This window comes from Macaca fascicularis, chromosome 2 (assembly GCF_037993035.2).
Source record: "Macaca fascicularis isolate 582-1 chromosome 2, T2T-MFA8v1.1".
NCBI classification, from domain to species: Eukaryota; Metazoa; Chordata; class Mammalia; order Primates; family Cercopithecidae; genus Macaca; species Macaca fascicularis.
In genome coordinates, this window is record NC_088376.1 from 191,077,154 (window position 1) to 191,096,415 (window position 19,262).

Here is a 19,262-nt window from a genome sequence, read left to right on the forward strand (position 1 = left end):
CTCCATTTATAGTTTTGGAATGGTTTTTCTTTCAATTCACTGAAAATTGAGTGGGTACCCAATCAATTTTCAGTGAGTTGAAAGGAAAAGGGAAAGGACAAATAAAATTCATTGTCTCCTATGATCAGACACAGCACAGGGCTAGAAAACTCAGGCACATTACTCCATTTAATCCTTATCACATACTAAGTAGTGGGTAACATTATCTTATTTTCTTTTATTACAAAAAAACAAACAAACAAACAAAAAACAGGATTGGAGAAGTAATATCATTTGGCTAATGTCCTAGAACCTGTATGTGGCAAAATGATGGTTTCTTTCCGGAGATTTTAACTCACTACAAATCTTGTATTCTTCTATATCAGTTTGTTCTCCTCTTTTAGCTGAAATAAATGGAATGACTCTATGAAAATAGGATGATTCATTCTAAATAACTTTGTAGACTATATATTTAATATCCTAGGCCTAAAATTACTTTTTGAAATGTTTATTTCTTTTTTTATTTTAGTAAAAAGCACATATAATTAAATTTACCATCCTAATCACAATTTACCACCTTCATGATTTTTAAGTGTACAGTACAGTTTTATATATATGAACTTTATGTGGCTTTAATGAAAAAGTGGGAATGAATAGGGCCTTAAGAAACAAGTTAAGTTTGAATAGACTGCGAATCTAGGATATACATATGAACTATATATATATATATACACACAACATATACAACATATATATATATATATGTTGTTCTTCAATAGATCTCTATACAATTTACACCTTGAAAAACTGAAACTCTATGTCCATTGAGCAACAAATCCTGTCTCACAGCTCTCCCTGGTCCCTAGCAATAACTACTCCACTTTTAGTTTCTGAGAGTTTGACTATTTTGTATATCTCATATAAGTGGAACCATGCAGTCTTTGTCATTGTGTGACTGGCTTATTTCACTTAGCATTTTGTGGCTTATTTCAGTTAGCATTTGTCATTTTGTGATCGGCTTATTTCACCTAGTATAATGTCTTCAAGGTTAATCTATGTTTTACTATGTGACAAGATGTCTTTTTTTCTTTTCTTTTTTGAGACAGAATCTCGCTCTGTCACCAGGGCTGGAATGCAGTGGCATGATATCGGCTCAGTGCAACCTCTACCCTCCAGGTTCAAGAAATTCTCCTGCCTCGGCTTCCCAAGTAGCTGGGACTACAGGTGCCCACCACCATGCCCAGGTAATTCTTTTTGTATTTTTAACAGAGTTTCACCATGTCAGCCAGGATGGTCTTGATCTCCTGACCTCCTGATCTGCCTGCCTTGGCCTCCCAAAATGTTGTGATTACAGGCGTGAGCCACTGCGCCCAGCCATCTTTTTTTTTTTTTTTTAAGGCTGAATAATATTCCCTTGTATGTATATACCACATTTTCTTCTTGTTTTCACATTTTCTTTATCCAGTCACCCATCAGTGGACATTTAGGTAACTTCCACTTCTTGGCTATTGTGAATAATGCTTCAGTGATCATAGGTGTGGGAACATCTCTTCAAGATCCTGTTTTCAATTATTCTGGATATATATACCCAGGAATGGTATTTGTGGGTCATGTGGTAATTTTACTTTTGTGAGGAATGTTCATACTGCTTTCCAGAGCAGCTGCACTATTTTATATGCCCATCATCAACACACAAAGGCTCCAATTTTCCACATCCTCCCAACACTTGTTGTTTTATGAGTTTTCTAAATAGTGGATATTCTAATGAGTGTGCAGTGATATTTCATTGTGTTTTGATTTACATTTCTTGATGACTCATGATGTTGAGCATCTTTTTATAAGCCTATTGAGTATTTGTATAACTTAGGAGAAATGTCTATCAAGTCTTGCCCATTCTTAACTAGGTTATTTGATTTTCTGCTGTTGTGTTCTCTGAGTTCTGTACATATACTGGGTATTAACTGCTTATCAGATATGTGTTTTATAAGTGTTTTCTCTCACTTCATAGGTTGCCTTTTCACTCTGTTGGTTGATTCCTTTGCTGCGCAGAAGTTTTTTTGTTTTTTTGTTTTTTTTGAGACGGAGTCTTGCTGTGTCACTCAGGCTGGAGTATAGGCATGTGATCTTGGCTCACTGCAACCTCTGCCCCCTGGGTTCAAGCAATTCTCCTGCCTCAGCCTCCCAAATAGCTGAGAATACAGGCACCCACCACAACGCCTGGCTATTTTTTGTATTTTTAGTAGAGACGGGGTTTCACCATGTTGGCCAGGCTGATCTCGAACTCCTGACCTCAAGTGATCCACCTGCCTCGGCCTCCCAAAGTGCTGGGATTACAGGCGTGAGCCACCACACCTGGCCTGCTGTGCAGAAGTTTTTAAGTTTCATGTAATCCCATTGTTCTATTTTTGCTTTTGTTAACCTGTGCTTTTGGTGTCATATCCAAAAAATTATTGTCCAGACCAATGTCAAGATGCTTCTTCCCTATGTTTTCGTCTAATAGTTTTACAAATTCAGGTCTTCCGTTTAAGTCTTTAATCCATTTTAAGTTGATTTTTATATATGGTGTAAAGTAAGAATTTAACTTAATTATTTTCATGTGGATATTCAGTTTTTACAACATCTTTGGTTGAGGAGACTACCCTTTCCACATTGTGTAGTCTTGGCACCATTATTGGAGATTATTTAACCATATGCTTCTGGGCTTTCTATTATGTTCCACTGGTCTATATGTCTGCCTTTATGCCAGTGCCATAGAGTTTTGATTGCTGTAGCTTTGTAATACGTTTTGAAGACAGGAACTGTAAGATTTCTAGCTTTGTTTTTCTTTCTCAAGATTGTTTTGCCTATTTGTTGTCCTCTGAGATTCCATATAAATTTTGTGGGTTTTTTTCTATTTTTGCAAAAAAAAAAAAAATGCCATTGGGATTTTGGTAGGGATTGTATTGAATCTGTATATTGGTTTGGGTAATAAGGGCACTTTCACAATGTTAATAAATCTTTTAATTCATGAATATGAGATGTCTTTCCATTTGTTTTGTCATCTTTAATTTCTTTCAGCCATGTTTTGTAGTTTTCCATGTACAAGCCTTTTCCTTTCTTAGTTAAGTTATTCCCAAGTATTTTATTCTTTGTGGTGCTATGGTAAGTGGGACTGTTTTCTTAATTTTCTTAATTTCGTTTTCAGATTGTTCATTGTTAAGATATGAAAATACAAATGATTTCTGTGTGTAGGCTTTGTATCCTGCAACTTCGTTGAATTATTCCACTAGTTCTGACAGGTTTTTTTTTTTTTTAAATTTATATGTATGCGTAGAATCTTTAAGGTTTTCTACATAGAAGATCATAGTATCTGTGAACAGAGATACATTTATTTATTCTTTGCCAATTTGGTCACTTCTTTTTCTTTTTCTTGCCTAATTCCTCTGGCTAGGAACTCCAGTATCATGTTGAATAGAAGTCATGAAAGTGGACATCTCCTTGTCTTGTTCCTAAACTTACAGGAAAAGCTTTTACTTTTTCACCAATGAGTATGATGTTAGCTGGGAGCTTGTCATATATGGCTTTTATTATATTGAGGTAATTCCTTCTATTCCTATTTTGTGGAGTGTTCTTTTCATGAATGTGTGGTAATTTTTGTCATGTACATTTTCCACATCTATTGAAATAATCATAGAATTTTTATCCTTAATGTTAATGTGGTGTATTACATTGACTGAGTTTTGTAAGCTGAGCCATGCTTGCATTTTAGGAATAAATCCCATTTGGTGATGGTGTATAACCCTTTTAATGTGCTGTTGAATTCAGTTTGCTAGTATTTAGTCAAAGATTTTTGCATCAATATTTTTGATGGTTAATTATATATGTCATTGTGACTGTGCTAAAGAATGCCCAGATAGTTGATAAAACATTATTTCTGAGTGTGTCTATGAGGGTGGTTCTGAAATAGATTAGCATTTGAATCAGCAGCCTGAGTAAAGATGACTGGCCTTATCATCTTTACTCATAATACATCTTTACTCATAATACATAATGTATTATGAGTACATAATACATAATGTACGTAATGTATTATCAATGCAGGTGGGCATCATCTAATACATTATATCTTGAATAGAAGAAAAAGACAAAGGAATGGGTATTTTCTTCCTGTTTGAAGTAAAGCATTCATCTTCTCTGCTCTCAGACATTAGTGTTTCTGCCTCTTGGGCGTTCAGACTCCGACTCGTACTTACACCATTCATCTCCTCCCTCCACTCTCATGGTTATTAAGCCTTTGGACATGGACTGGGACTTACCCCATTGGCTCCTCTGATTCTCAGACTTTTGGACTTAGATTAAGTTATACCACTGGCTTTTCTAGTTCTCTGGCTTGCAGATGGCAGATAATGGCCCTTTTTGGTCTCTGTAAGCATATGAACAAATTCCTGTAATAAATCTCATAAATATATTTCTCTCTCTATATATATGTGTGTGTGTGTGTGTGTGTGTGTGTGTGTGTGTGTGTGTTCATCCATCGTATTGATTCTGTTTCTCTGAAGAACCTTGACTAATAAAATATTCATCAAGAATATTGGTTACTAGTCTGTAGTTTTCTTGTAGTATCTTTGTGTGGCTTTTGTATCAGCATATTTCTTGCCTCATAAAATGAGTTTCAAAGTATTCCTTCCTCCCATTTTTTTTGGAGAGTTAGAGAAGGATTGGTGTCAATTTTTCTTTTTCTTTTTTTCTTTTTTATTATACTTTAAGTTCTAGGGTACATGTGTACAACATGCAAGTTTGTTACATACGTATACATGTGCCATGTTGGTGTGCTGCACCCATTAACTCATCATTTACATTAGGTATATATCCTAATGCTATCCCTCCCCCTTCTCCCCACCCCACAACAGGCCCTGGTGTGTGATGTTCCCCTTCCCGTGTCCAAGTGATCTCATTGTTCAATTCCCACCTGTGAGTGAGAACATGCGGTGTTTGGTTTTCTGTTCTTGCGATAGTTTGCTGAGAATGATGTTTTCTAGCTGCATCCATGTCCCTACAAAGGACACGAACTCATCCTTTTTTATGGCTGCATAGTATTCCATGGTATATATGTGCCACATTTTCTTAATCCAGTCTGTCATTGATGGACATTTGGGTTGTTTCCAAGTCTTTGCTATTGTGAATAGTGCTGCAATAAACATACGTGTGCATGTGTCTTAAAAATTTGGTGGAGTTGTCTTGTGAAGCCATCTGATCTTGGGCATTTCTTTGTTGGGAGGTTTCTGATTACCGATTTAATCTCCTTACTAACCATAGGTCTACTCAAATTTTCTATTTATTCGTGGTTCAGTCTTGATGGGTTGTATATTTCTAGGACTTTATCTGTTTCTTCTAGGTTATCCAATTTTTTGGCAATGTAATTGTTCATAGTAGTCTCTTATAATCCCTTTTATTTCTGTGGCATTAGCTGTAGTGTCTGCTGTTTCACTTTTAGTTTTTGTTATTTAGTCTTCTCTTTTAGTTAGACAAGCTCGGTGTTTGTCAAATATATTGATCTTTTCAAAAATCCAACTCCGAGTTCTGTTTATTTTCTATCACTTTTTCTATTGTTTCACCTTTTTATGCTTTAATTTTTATTATTTCCTTTCTTCAGTTAACTGTGAGTTCACTTTGTCCTTATTTTCTTGCTACTTGCATAGTAACAAGAAACTTGCATAGAAAATAAGTCAGGTTGTTGATTTGAGAGCTTTCTTTTTATTTAATGTAGGCAGTTGCCACTATAAACTTTTCTTTTAGTATTGCTTTTGCTTCAGACATAAGTTTGGCATGTTGAGTTCTCCATTTCATTTGTCTCAAAATAGTTTTTAATTTTCTTTGTGATTTTTTTCTTTGATTTATTGGTTGTTCAAGAGTATGTTGTTTAATTTCCACATATTTGTGTATTTTACAATATTTCTTTTGTTATTGGTTCTATGTCCATTTAACTGTGGTCTGAAAAAACGTTTTGCATGATTTCAGTCTTTTCAAATGTGTTAAGACTTGCTTTGTGACCTAACATATTACCTATCCTGAAGAATGTTCTGTGAGCTCTTGAAATAGTTCATTCACTGTTGTTGGGTAGAATATTCTGTATATATGTTTGTTAGGTCCAATAAGTCTGTAGTGTTCAATAAGTCTGTAGGGTTGTTCAAGTTCTCTGTTTCTTTATTGACCCTTTGCCTGGTTGTTTGCCTATTATTGAAAGTGAGATACTGAAAACACCTACTGTTAATGTGCTGCTTCCTATTCTCCCTTCCATTCAATATTTGCCTCATATATTTGCGTGCTCCCTTCTGCCTATAGAATTTCTGCTGAATAAGTCACTGATAATCTTATGGGAGCTCTGTTATATGTCATGAGTTGCTTTTTTCTTGTGGCTTTCAAGATATTTTTTTTTTTTGCTTTTGATTTTTGACATTTTGATTATAATGTGTCTGTCTAGCTGTGGGCCTCTGTGGATTCATCCTAGTTGGAACCCATTATGTTACTGAATTTAGATGTCCATTTTCTTTCTCAGATTTGGAAAGTGGTCAGATATTGTTTCTTCACATAAGCTCTTTGTACCCCTTCTCTTTCTCTTTTCCTCCTGGGACTTCTGTAATTTATATACTTCCCCAGTAATTTATATATTTTTTATATATATATAAATTTATATATTTATATATATATAAAAAATATATATATATTTATATATGGGACCCCATAAGTCCCATAGGCTTTTCTTCATCCTTTTTTCTTTTTCCTTCTCTGACTTGATATTATGAAATGAGGTCTTTTCAAATTCACTGATTTTATTCTGCTTGATCATGTCTGCTGTTGAACTCCTGTAGTAAATGTTTCATTTTAGTTGTTGTACTCTTCAGCTCCAGAATTTCTGTCTAGTTCTTTTTAATAGTTTCTATCTCTTTATTTATAGTCTCATTTTGTTTCTGCATTATTTTCCTGATTTTTAAGATTTCTATCTATCTGTGTTTTCTTGTAGCTTACTGAATTTTAAAGATATTTATTTTAAATTTTTTGTGAGGTAATGCATTGATCTCCATTTTTAGGGTTGGTTTCTGAAGATTTATTTTGCTTCCATGATTGAGCCATATTTCTCTGTTTCTTCACATGATTTTTTTTTTTTTTTTTTTGCTGAGATTTGAGTATTTGATAAAGCAATCACCTCTCCCAGTCTTCATGGACTGGCTTCATACAAGAGAAGACTTTCACCTATCATCCCAGCCAGTGATTCTGGGGACCTTTCAAACTTTTCGGGGCATGCATTTTCTCTGGAATTGTGTATACAAATTTCCAATTAGAGATGTATGTTGGATCCTTTTTCAGAATCTTGTAATAACTTGCTTCTTCTAGCATCTACCTGTGTTACTGTGGTTTCTCTGGTGCTGCCACAAACTCCAGAGCTCTTCTTTGTTCTTAGTGACCTCTAGGCATCCAACGTATGCTGTATCTCCATCAGTGCTCTGAGTCAGACGAGACAGAAACCAATTCCTCAGGCAGCCCCATGAAAAGCCAGAACATTTGTTGTGTGTTCTACTTTGTTTCTCTCTCCCAAGAGAGAAGCTGTCAATTGGGCATTTTTTTTAATTGCACCAAGCTGTGCTGGTTTGGGAAGGGCTATTATGAATGAAATCCAATAGTTTCTCTGAATTGTTTCATTTCAGTTGTTCTCGGCTTGATGCACGTCTCTGGGTATGGCAACTTCTAAGCTGGTTTCTGAAGTCCTTGTAAAGCTTTTTGGCTAATATACTGTTATTAAGTTACAGTCTTAGTTGGAGAATTTTTCCGTCTTGCTACTGTTGCTCTGAAAGTTTGATTTCTTTACACAAAATCTGGAGCATCCTGAGAATACTCCTTGAGATATAATGATAACTTGTGAGGAAAGTTTTGACAATGAATCTTACATACTCCTCACTTGGAATATAGATCTTGCTTTTATTATTAAAATAATTATAGAAAACTCACTTATAGTTTTCAGTTGTGAAGTATGTACAATACCTGTCACATAGATGGTGCTCAGTAAATATTTGGCTTCTTCCCCTTTAAGAATAAAATGTTTCAATGTAAACAGAATTTCATTGCATTTTATATGTAGCAATCATTGAAAACACATAATTTAGAAATAATTTTTACTGTAGCTTACTAATGATGGGATAGCAAATTGAGAATTGTATCTTATTTGATCAAATGTGATAATGAATTAGAATAGGAAATTTTCATTCGCATCTATGATGATTAATTTATGTGTCAATTTGGGCCACATGGTATCCAGATATTTAAACACACATTATTTTAGATGTTTTTGAGAGGTTGTTTTGGGTGAGACTAACGTTTAAATCAATAGACTGAGCCAAGCAGATTGCTCTTCCTAACCTGGGTAGGCCTCATCTGATCAGTTAAAATCCTAAATAGGACCAAAAGGCTTGTCCTCCCACAAGTAACAAAATTTCTCCTGCTTAGTATCAGTTCTCCTTGTGTCTTGATTTTGGCAACCTTTGAAGTAGAACTCTGCTGTTTCTTAGGCCTTTGAACTTGAACTAAAAGTACATCATCAGCTCTCACTGGTCTCCAGTTTATCGACTCACCCTGAACATCTTAGGACTTTTCAGCCTCCACAGTTGTATAAAACAGCTCTTTAGAATATCTATCTATCTATCTATCTATCTATCTATCTATCTATCTATCTATCTACCTTCTTATTGGTTCTGTTTTTTTCTGGAGAACCCTGACTAAAGCACTCACCTAACATACTATGGTATGGACAGCTTTCAAATAATGTTCATGATAATTAAACTAGGAGATATCTTACAAGGGCCTATTTGAATTAGCTGGACATATTAATATATATTTAGGGTAAGTGCTATGGGTTTCAGTAGTTTATTTGCATTATAAAGCTGTTCTATTATATATATTCGTAGTTGTATGTGCAAAATTTAAGACTGTTTCTTAGGTTGTGATAACAATAAAGTTCAAGGATTGAGGGAAGTTACTTTCTTCCTCGTTATCTTACTATTGTTTATTCAAATATGAATGCACATGTATAATAGATAGCAACATTTGAAAAAATTCAAAGGTCAATGCTATTTCGATTTTTCTTTCTTTTACATTGTTAATCCTTATATTAAAAATCAACACCTTATATTTATTATTGTTCATGGATTACCAATAATTTAAAAAGTCAAGACTGCATAATGTTCAGATAATTGACTAGAATGTTTGTTGTAAGTAAATGTACATTGATACGCAGTGCAATTAAGCTAACTTCATGGACTTGCTAGATCCTTAAGAGGATTTAACTGAACTATGCACTTTATAGAGAAAAAATGAAAATAATAAATATCATTGTTTGCATGATAGATGCAGGCTTAAGAGCAGACAGAGGTTTTTCTCTAATTCTCTGGTAAGGCTATCTATTTTGGAGTTTCATTTTATTTAATTCTTATCTAAAATATATATTCTAATTTTTTCCTGAAGTTTTGAAAAGTTTAAATTTTATGATAATTTAGATAGGCAATATTTTACCTAAAAAACAGAATATAATCAAGATACCAAATGTGAATAAAGACAAAAAATACTTTAAGAAAACCTGCTACTAATATTTGTGTTGCATTCATTCTTCTATTTAATCATGCCTGTCTTAGCCACTTCTTTCTCTAAGAAAATCCTTTAACAAGTGTTAGTAGCTACCATATATAAAGTGAAATCACATCTAACCCAAATTTCAATCAGAGAAAAAAGTCATACAATTAATGCAATTAGTTCTTTATAGTTTTTCATGAATTGGTTAACTGTTAATCTGAGTGAAAGTCATTGGTTTTATTATCCAATAAAAAATTAAAAGGGCTAGAAGACACAATGAGATCCCATGAATGTCAGAAATCTCCAAGCTAAAAGCCACTATGGCAACAAAATCATCTTCTAAAGAAAGTGTCAGAGGTTGTACATATTTTAGTTGATGAATTGATGTGCTTAACTAGAGAAAGACAACGGTTAGTAGTGCATTAAAAAATAACACGGAAGAAAATGCAAAAACCTAAAATAATAAATGGATCTTCTAAGGCAAACCAGATCATAATCCATAGTAAAATCATCTATATTATTTAGAGCTAGTTTATTCCATTTGTACAGCAGAATCACCGTTTAAATATAAACTTCTAATTCATGATTTAGAAAAGAATAAAGGGAAACTATGAAATCAAATCCAGATATGAAGTTTTCTGATGGAATTATTATATATCAAGATCCCTATTATTGTGTACAATGTGGTACCATTTTAAACCTCAACCGTAGTGTATTTCTCCAGTGAAGAAAATTAGAACACTTCTAGTAATATGATTTAAGTAGAATTTGATATTATTTAAACAAAGAAACTCCAAGTTGCATAGAAGAATTGACAGATTTTCACTGGATAGCAGACCTCTAGTTTCCTGTAGTGAGGACTGCATACATCTTGGAGACATATATACGTTGGTTTTCAGGGGGTGGTCACTCAGAGAAAAAATATATAATTAATTTTCCTGGAGTATATATTTTACTTTGATATTTTGGAATAAATATTCGATTTTTGCCACTTTTGAAAAAATGAAAATTGAGTCTTGTTTTTCCTGCCATTTTAACTACTCTGAAGAGATCTGCATGGGTGTGTGAAAAAAAGAGCAAACCTGAGAGAGACAGACAAAGAGAGAGAGAAAGGTAAGATAGAACATTTCAATGTGCAATGAGAGATTTAAAAGTTTGATACCTCTATGTTCTGCAAGAACTTGCTGTTTTTACTACCACATTCTTATCAACGGTGAAAATGCCAAAGAATGTGAAGCCAACACCATTGATGCACACAAAAAGTGCAAATGTGCTGCCCTAGGAAGCAATGAGATTGAAGAGGGAATTTCCTAGCGAGTTCTGGAAGATTTCATGGCTTGGCGTTTGAAAAAATACTTTGACACATTACGAGCTAGTATTAAGTTTTTGAATTCTATAATACTTCTCATGGATCAGTTCAGTTTTTTGCAACAATCATATTGCATCAATATTTTATTTATAAACTTCATTATCTAAGCTATTACTTCAGGTTCAAACTGATGTTTTTAATAGAAATACTGCTCAGGGGAAAGCATAAAGAAATATAGAAAAGTGCTACTATGCACCTTTTCTTCCACCTTAACAACGCTGCTCCCTGAACACACACACACACACACACACATGCACGCACGCACGCACACACTGGTGCTCATGTATAATAATGTGCTCTAATAAATTCTAACCCAAACAGTTTTCCTGCCCTTTGGAAATAGGTTAAGAGAAACTGTAGTCAATAACTGTAAGAAAACAAACATTCAATTTTGCAGGAAAGGCACTTGAAGTTTTTTGGTTTGGGGTTTCTGTTTTGCAAGTATGAGAGAAAAACTGGCTACAAGAAACAATAGAGTGGAAAGCGTAATCAAACTAGCAAACTCCTTGTTTTCTGAAGTGTCCCTGTAGGTTAGTTACTGAATTCCCTTACAGTGTAAAGGTCATAGTGTTGGGTAAAATCTGGCGATGGCTTGTAGTACAGATAAAGACATATTTTAATATTCTCCAAAAGCCTTCTAAAGGAGCTAGTTATTTTTCAGTCAAAGGATTTATAACTTTGCTTATGGATGCATTAGAGCTAAGATAACTGCCTGATCAGTCTCTTTCCATCAGGACTCTGAATCCAAAGTCATGCTCTGACTAGCAGCTCTAAATCCTACCTGAGGAGACATTCGGACCCTACCTCTGATGGGGCGTATGTTTGTAACACCTCAATGCAAAATATCTGCTTTTGCATTTGACTCCTTTATTTTAAGTATTCTAGTTGGAAATATTGAACAATTATTTGACATTGTCTCAGGACACTGGATTATTGATTTATGGAAATTATTTTACAAAACGTTTTTCATTTTCCTCACGTTCCTCATTGGTCCTCCTTTTAGAGAGAAAATGTCTGGGTTAAGGAGGCTAGAACAGAAAAACTTAATTGGAAAAATTTTCTGGCATTGCATCATAAAAGCAAGGAAGTATTGGGAAGGATGTGCAGCAAATGAAGCCCTCATTCATTACTGTGATTGATAATCAGCTTTTTGGTAAGCTGTTTGTCAGTATCAACTAAATCTGAACATATGCAAGCCCCATATGCCAGCAGTTCCACTGGTGGATATATATGCAACAGGAATTTATATACATTAACACTAAGAGGCATGCACCAAAATGTTCATAGTAGCCTATCTGTAATAGTCCCATGCCAGAAACAACCAAAATATCCACCAAGAGTAGAACAGATACATAAAATACAATTTTTTATATGAGAGAAATTATACACTTGGGAGAATATTATACACTTGGGAATAGTGTTAAAATGAATAAAGGTAACTGAATAAACCATTGCTACATACAAACCATTTTTATGATTCTCAGAAATATAATGCTGGGTGAAAGAAACTAAACACACAAAAAATTCATATTTATTGTGTGTTCATATATAGTTCTAGAATGAGGAAGACTAAGTAGTGATGGTAGCAGTCAAGATAATTATTAGCTTTAGGGAAGAGTGTTTATGGTGACTGGGAGATGGCATAAGGTGATTGTTGGTGGCACTGATAATATTCTATTTCCTGATCTGGATGTTGGCTACTATGGTCTGTTTATCTCGAGAAAAATTCATCAAGTGGTACACTTGTTATCTGTGCATTTTTCATAATATATTTTGAATTTCAATAAAAATATTTTCCTAAAAATATCTGACAGCAAGAGAGACTGCATTAGGTACTAAGAGAGTTATTATGAAAGAAAATGAGTGATACAGGTGATGATGTAAGGCAAAAAAAAAAAAAAAAAAACATTGTTTTATTTGAATTTGACATATTGAAGCAAGTAAATAAAGTCACCAACAAGTTTAAAAATGAATATCAGGGCTTCTGGTATGACCAAATAACTCAGATTAACCCTTAGACCAACCTTCGTGCAGATAACAGTTATATTTTATCTCTGAAGAAAGACAAAACTTCCTGAAGACAGTAGACACTGTCAAAAAGCAGACAGATGCTAGAAGAAAATAAAAACTTTGTAGAAGAGAATTATGCTAAATGAGTTTTCCAGATATATTGCTTTGCTTTTCTTTCTTCTTCTTCTTTTTTTTTTTTTTGAGATGGAGTCTCGCTCATTCACCCCGGCCGGAATGCAGTGGCTCAACCTCAGCTCACTGCAACCTCCACCTCCCAGGTTCAAGCGATTCTCCTGCCTCAGCCTCCCAAGTAGCTGGGATTACAGATGCTCACCACCGCACCCAGCTAATTTTTGTATTTTTAGTAGAGATGGGGTTTCACCATGTTGGTCAGGCTGGTCTCGAACCCCTGACCTCGGGCGATCTGCCCTCCTGGGCCTCCCAAAGTGCTGGGATTACAGGCATGATCCACCATGCCCGACCGATATATTGCTTTTCAACTGATGACAGGCACCAGTCTTCATCTTGTAGGGGAGCTAAAACTCCAGTAGAAAACCTACAATCTTTCTAGCTTGAAGAACCTGAGGACAGAGTTTGGGTCAACCATAGTTGCTGAATAATGTCAGATAAGATCCTGGAAATAAGAGAACCTGTAAGGGAGGGTCCTGAATTCTATGTATAAACTCTAGCAGTTTTCTGGCTGACCTGAACAACATATATGTGGTGCAGACTCCTAGAAGCATATCTCACGCTAAAGGAGTGAACTGAGATTTGGGCTGCCACCATTGCAAAGAAGGTAGTTTGAACTTTAAACTGGCTATGGTAGGCCAAATAATAGCTTTCCAAACTTTCCATGTTCTAATACCCAGAAACTGTGAATATGTTAAATTACATGAAAAAATGGAATTAAGGAAGCAGAGGGAATTCAGGTTGCTAATCATTTAACCCAGAAAAAGGGAAATTTTTCTGGATTACATGAGTGAGCCCAATGTAATCATAAGGGTCTTTAAATGTGGAAGATGCAGGCAGAAGTATCAGTTGCAGAGTGATGCAATATGAGAAAGAATAGACTAGCCATTGTCGGCTTGGAAGATGGAAGGTGGCATGAGTCAAGGAATGTGGGCAGCTCTTAGACGCTGGAAAAGACAAATATATATATATATATATATATATATATATATATATATATATATATATATATATTCTGGGTTGGGGGTCTTCAGAAAAGAATGCAGTGTTGCTAGTGCATTGGCTTTAGTCCAGTGAGAACCATTTCAAACTTCTGATGTCCAGAGCTGTAAGATAAATATGCATTATTTTAATCCACTTAATTTTCAGTAATTTGTTATAAAACCCACAGAAAATAATACAGATTTTTTGTACTGGAAGTGGGATACTACTGTTACAAATATCTAAAAGTGTAGAAGTGGCCTTGGAATTGGGCAATAAAAGCTGGAAGAATTTTAAGGACCATTATGGAAAAACTGATTTCCTTGAAAAGGCTGTTAGTAAAAATATGGATGTTAATAACTGCTAGGGAAAACTCAGAAGGAAATAAGGAACATGTTATTGGAAACTGGAAAAAAATAAATCCCTGATATATAGTGGCAGAAAATCTAGCAAAATTATATTCCGCAGGTATATGGAAAGTAGAATTTGTAAGTAATGAATTTGGATATGTAGCTGAGGCTATCTCATCCAAGCAAACGTCAAAACTGGGCTCTGATTTCTTTTTGCTTCTTATAGTAAATTATGAGTGGAAGGAAATAAAATGTTTGGAAAATCATTAAACAAAAAGTACTAGGATTTGATCACTTTGGAAATTCTCAGCCTATCCAGATTGCAAAAGACACTAAAAGATTAACTGTCAGGAAAATGTGCTCTGGAAACAAACCAATAAAACCACCCCCAAACTCAAAGCAAGTGAGGGTATGGTTGGATGACCTTTTGCTAATCCTTCAGAAAGATGATTAGGTCATAAAATTCATTCATATAAAAGACTCTTTGAAAAAAGTAAGTATGTGGCCAGGCACAGTGGCTCATACCTGTAATCCCAACACTTTGGGAGGCCAAGGTGGGTGGATCACTTGAGGTCAGGAGTTTGAGACCAGCCTGGCCAAAATGGTAAAACCCCACCTCTACTAAAATACAAAGATTAGTGGTGGTGGTGGCACATGTCTATAATCCCAGCTACTCTGGAGGCTGAAGCAGGAGAATTGGTTGAATCTAGCAGGCTGAGGTTGCAGTGAGCTGAGATTCTACCACTGCACTCTAGTCTGGGTGACAGAGTGAGTAACTGTGTCTCAAAGAGAAAAGAAAAATAATTAAAAGAAAAGAATAAGTATATGAGTCAGATTAGCCATTTCAACAGAAGTCAAAAATAGAGAAATTAAAGAAAAATGATGCATTATATAGAGAAAAACACACAATTTCAATGATTGCAGACTTTTCATTAGAGACAGTGGAAGTCAGGAGAAAGCAGACCATAAAGTGCTGGTTTCTAGAAAAGATCCGTGGAAGAGGCACTCGCCTAATGAAGTAAATGTGTGTGACATATATTGGAAATCCATGCATTGGTCTTGAAAATTTTATATCAGCAGAAGCACTGCCAGTTTGAGTTAAAAAGTACAGAAAGAGTACAAAATAAAGGAATGCTGTTTGTCTTCCAAGATTCTGTATGTAAGATAAAAGATGGTAAAACTACTCAGCTTCAAACACATATTATCTTTCACAATAGGGAATGATTGTTCATGAGGGTTCGGTGATCCCAGAGGGCAGATTGTTAAATTATAGAAAACTGTTTTCAGGTGTTAAAAACAAATGACGTTTACTTGGTTGGATTTCAAAATTGCTTGGGATTGATAACTTATCAACCAAGAATTCTATATCCATTGAAAACGTTCTTAAAGAGTAAAGGTAAATTACAGACATTTTCAGGTAAATGAAAACCAGTACATTTGCATTATTAAAAAATGCAAAAGAACATTATTCTGGAAGATGGCAATTGATACCAGATGATTCTTCAGGAAGGGATAAAACACATTGGAAATGGTAAATATGTGGTTAAATATAAGAGGTTATTTTTCCTCCTTATAATTTGTTTAAAATACCATTAATTGCTTACAGAAAAATTATAACATTTGATTGTGGGATTTATAACATATTTAAATGTGATATACCTGAATGGAATAAAGGATAAAGAAATAAATGGACCTATATGGCTATATGGTTTTGATATTTTATGTACAGTGATATAATATTAATTGTAACTAGAATGTGAAAAGTTAGGAATCACTAGAGCACTTGTCTAGCATTATTTCAAAGAATTATACCTAAAAATAATATATAAAAATTAATATCAGCAAAAGCTTAGAAAAACACAAATTGATGTAAATAGAAGAGCTATGGAAAGGAATTGGCCATCTAATTTTCACCATGCAATGGAAAAGAGCTATTTATGTGTTTTCTAAAGTATTTATGAGCTCCGAGGCCTCAAACTTTAGCAAGAGAAATTTAAATCTTATATAATAAGAACTGTGAGGCATGTTAAATATTGTTATTCTGTACAAGCACAGAAAGTGAATTGTGTGTCTATGCTGGTAAAAGTCAATAATAATTGTTAGTATCATATATGTATGGAAATACAGTCCTTGGAAAGTATAAAATGAATGTGGCAATAATTTTGATTTTTTTCTAATTGAAGATTAAGGAAAATTGTCATTTTCAAGGAGGTAAAGCTCTTCATCCTTACTTGTGGGGCCTCATTTTCTAATGTAATTATTTAGACTGTATTCAAAATGGATTTAGTATTCACAGTGATAGGAAGAGTGAACAAAATGTTCTCAGTGAGTAAATTTAATTCTTAGTAAAACAAGTGGAATCACCATCTCAACTTTTTACTGATGAACAAAATCCAAAATTGCAAACTTTCTTAGATATAATCGTTTCTTAATTGATAATAATATTTTATTTTTTTTGAGATGAGATCTCACTCTGTGGCCCAGGCTGGAGTGCAGTGGTGTGATCTTGGCTCACAGCAAACTCTACCTTCTGAGATCAATCAATTCTCATGGCTTAGCTTCCCGACTAGCTGGGACTACAGGTACCCGCCACCACGACTGGCTGATTTTTTTATTTTTAGTAGAGATGGTGTTTTGCCATATTGGCCAGGCTAGTCTTGGACTCATGGCCTCAAGTGACCTGCCCATCTTGCTTCCCAAGGTGCTGGGATTACAGGCATGAGCCACTGCAACTGGCCTGATGTTAATATTTTTTATGTAAGTCAAAGTAAGTCACTTTGGCATTCTCTTATGCAGTTACTTATTTGACTTCTCACTTACTAACAATGAGTCTAAGGATTTCTGAACACAAAATTTAAATATTCTAGTCATTATGCCATGTCCTTATGCAAGCAAATGAATGCTGAACTATGATTGAGAAGAATTCAATATGCTTTTCTGATTCTTAGCTTCAACCTTAATAAAATAGAAAAAAATGGATATCTCACTACGTGTATTACTTCACTGATGACGAGAGGGAAAAATTTAATATAAAATTCAATATACACGTTAGTTTTTCAAAGCAACTAAGAATGGCTTTGAATTTAGAAAATAATAACAATTCATAGGGAAAAAATGTGAGTGCCAAAGGAAGCATGTCTGAATAAAGATGTGGCCTGATGTCAGAGTTCTATTGAGAAAGGACAGTGAAATAATTCCCAACCCAACATAATGTTCTCTGCAAAAATACAATCCAGTGTATGTTATGCCTCAATTAAATAGCAACAAAAACTATAACCCAGTGTGTCACGGCACAATGTATTTACATGTTGTAGAAGCACCCTCGTATTTATCAATTGCTATAGTAAGTTTTAAAGTATGATTATTGCTTTCAATCTAGAAAAGAGAGTTGATTTTATAGTGACTTAATTTCATTTAAAACTTTCAATTTTCCACTTTAAAAATGCATATGCTACCTAGAATGTTATTAATGTAAAATGGTATATGCAGATTATTATGATACAGATTTCTCAGCAAAATTCTATATCTATGCAGAATATTTTGAAATTTTCTAAGTTACCTTCAATGCCAAAGTGTATATTTTTCATAACTGGCCACTTCTGAAAGATTACATCCTTAGGAACCACATTTGCAGTGAAAATTAAATGTTCATATTTCTCTCTTTTTGTTATTATTGTTGTTTTTATTCTTGTTTTGGAGTCTATTGGATTTCTAATAAGATATCAATTTAGGTCAAGGCATAAATATTCATGATTTTGATCTCTGGATGAAAATGCAGAGTGAAATATCTAATTCTTTCCCCAGCTTTATTGAGGACTAGACTTGCAACCTGAAAGGAGATTGAGCTTGCCTCAGTTACGATTCAGAATTTGTTGGCTTTTATCAAGATATGGCCTAGGCTGAATGAATTAAGTTAAAACGTAGTGGTGTGTGCCTGTGTGAATGCAGCAAGATGGAGGCTGAGCCACTGTGGAGAGCACACAGGCTCTGCCTAGGAAACCTCATGCTGCTTATATGCTTGCCACACCAGATGTTGCACTTTCAGCAGCTTTTTAAGTTCATTGAGCATTGCTGAATCACCAGCAATAGGCCAGGCTGCTCCAAGGACACGTAGGTAATATAAGTTCATTTCCTGAAATGATTACAATTTTGTTAATATGCTTTCATTGTGTGATTGTTCCTACAAAATTTGATTTGGTAAATCTTAAGTGCCTTATTAAGGGGCAAAGAATGCTGAAGTACTTAGCTTCCAAAGCAATGATAACTGTTATTCAAGTTAGTATTAAAGCACTATCTACAGCAAAATTTTAAAATCAGGATAAATGTACATGCAAGACAACCTCAATCACCTAATCAATGATATGTAAAATATTACTTTTGGTGCTACCAGCAGATACAGATGAAATCAGTAGAAACAACAGAACAGTATGTGATTTACTTGCAAAATTAATTGTGCAGAAAATAATTATCGGAAATTAGAAAAAGAGGAACACCTATTAAGCTGGGTAGGTATAAAACAAAGGCAAGAAAAGAAAGGTCTGGCTTCTCTGGTAGAATTACATACACCACAAAACTACTCTCTAGAGTGGTGCTTGTCAAATTCTAATGTGTTGAATGAATCTTCTGGGGATATTTTAAAACGTAGATATCGGATTCTGATTGGGACAAGGTTCTAAATGCTTTGTAAGCTCCTAGGTAATGCCAACGTTGTCTACTAAGTTCCTAAGTAACGTTAATGTGTCAGAGACCACACTTCAGAGCAATTTATGTAACAACTTTTCTCTAAC

General features: G+C 34.5%; 1 protein-coding gene and 1 long non-coding RNA gene across 6 annotated transcripts in view; one reads left to right on the forward strand and one right to left on the reverse strand.

The window, feature by feature from the left end:
* Window positions 1-3,425, forward strand: part of LOC141409743 (uncharacterized) — an 87,775-nt gene extending 84,350 nt beyond the window's left edge. Inside the window, exon 2 of the long non-coding RNA XR_012431766.1 lies at window positions 1,086-3,425. This is a non-coding gene — a long non-coding RNA (uncharacterized lncRNA). The remainder of the gene's footprint in view (window positions 1-1,085) is intronic.
* HTR1F (5-hydroxytryptamine receptor 1F) overlaps window positions 1-19,262 on the reverse strand; it is a 207,674-nt gene that overhangs the window by 118,151 nt on the left and 70,261 nt on the right. The gene's annotated exons all lie outside the window — the stretch shown is intronic.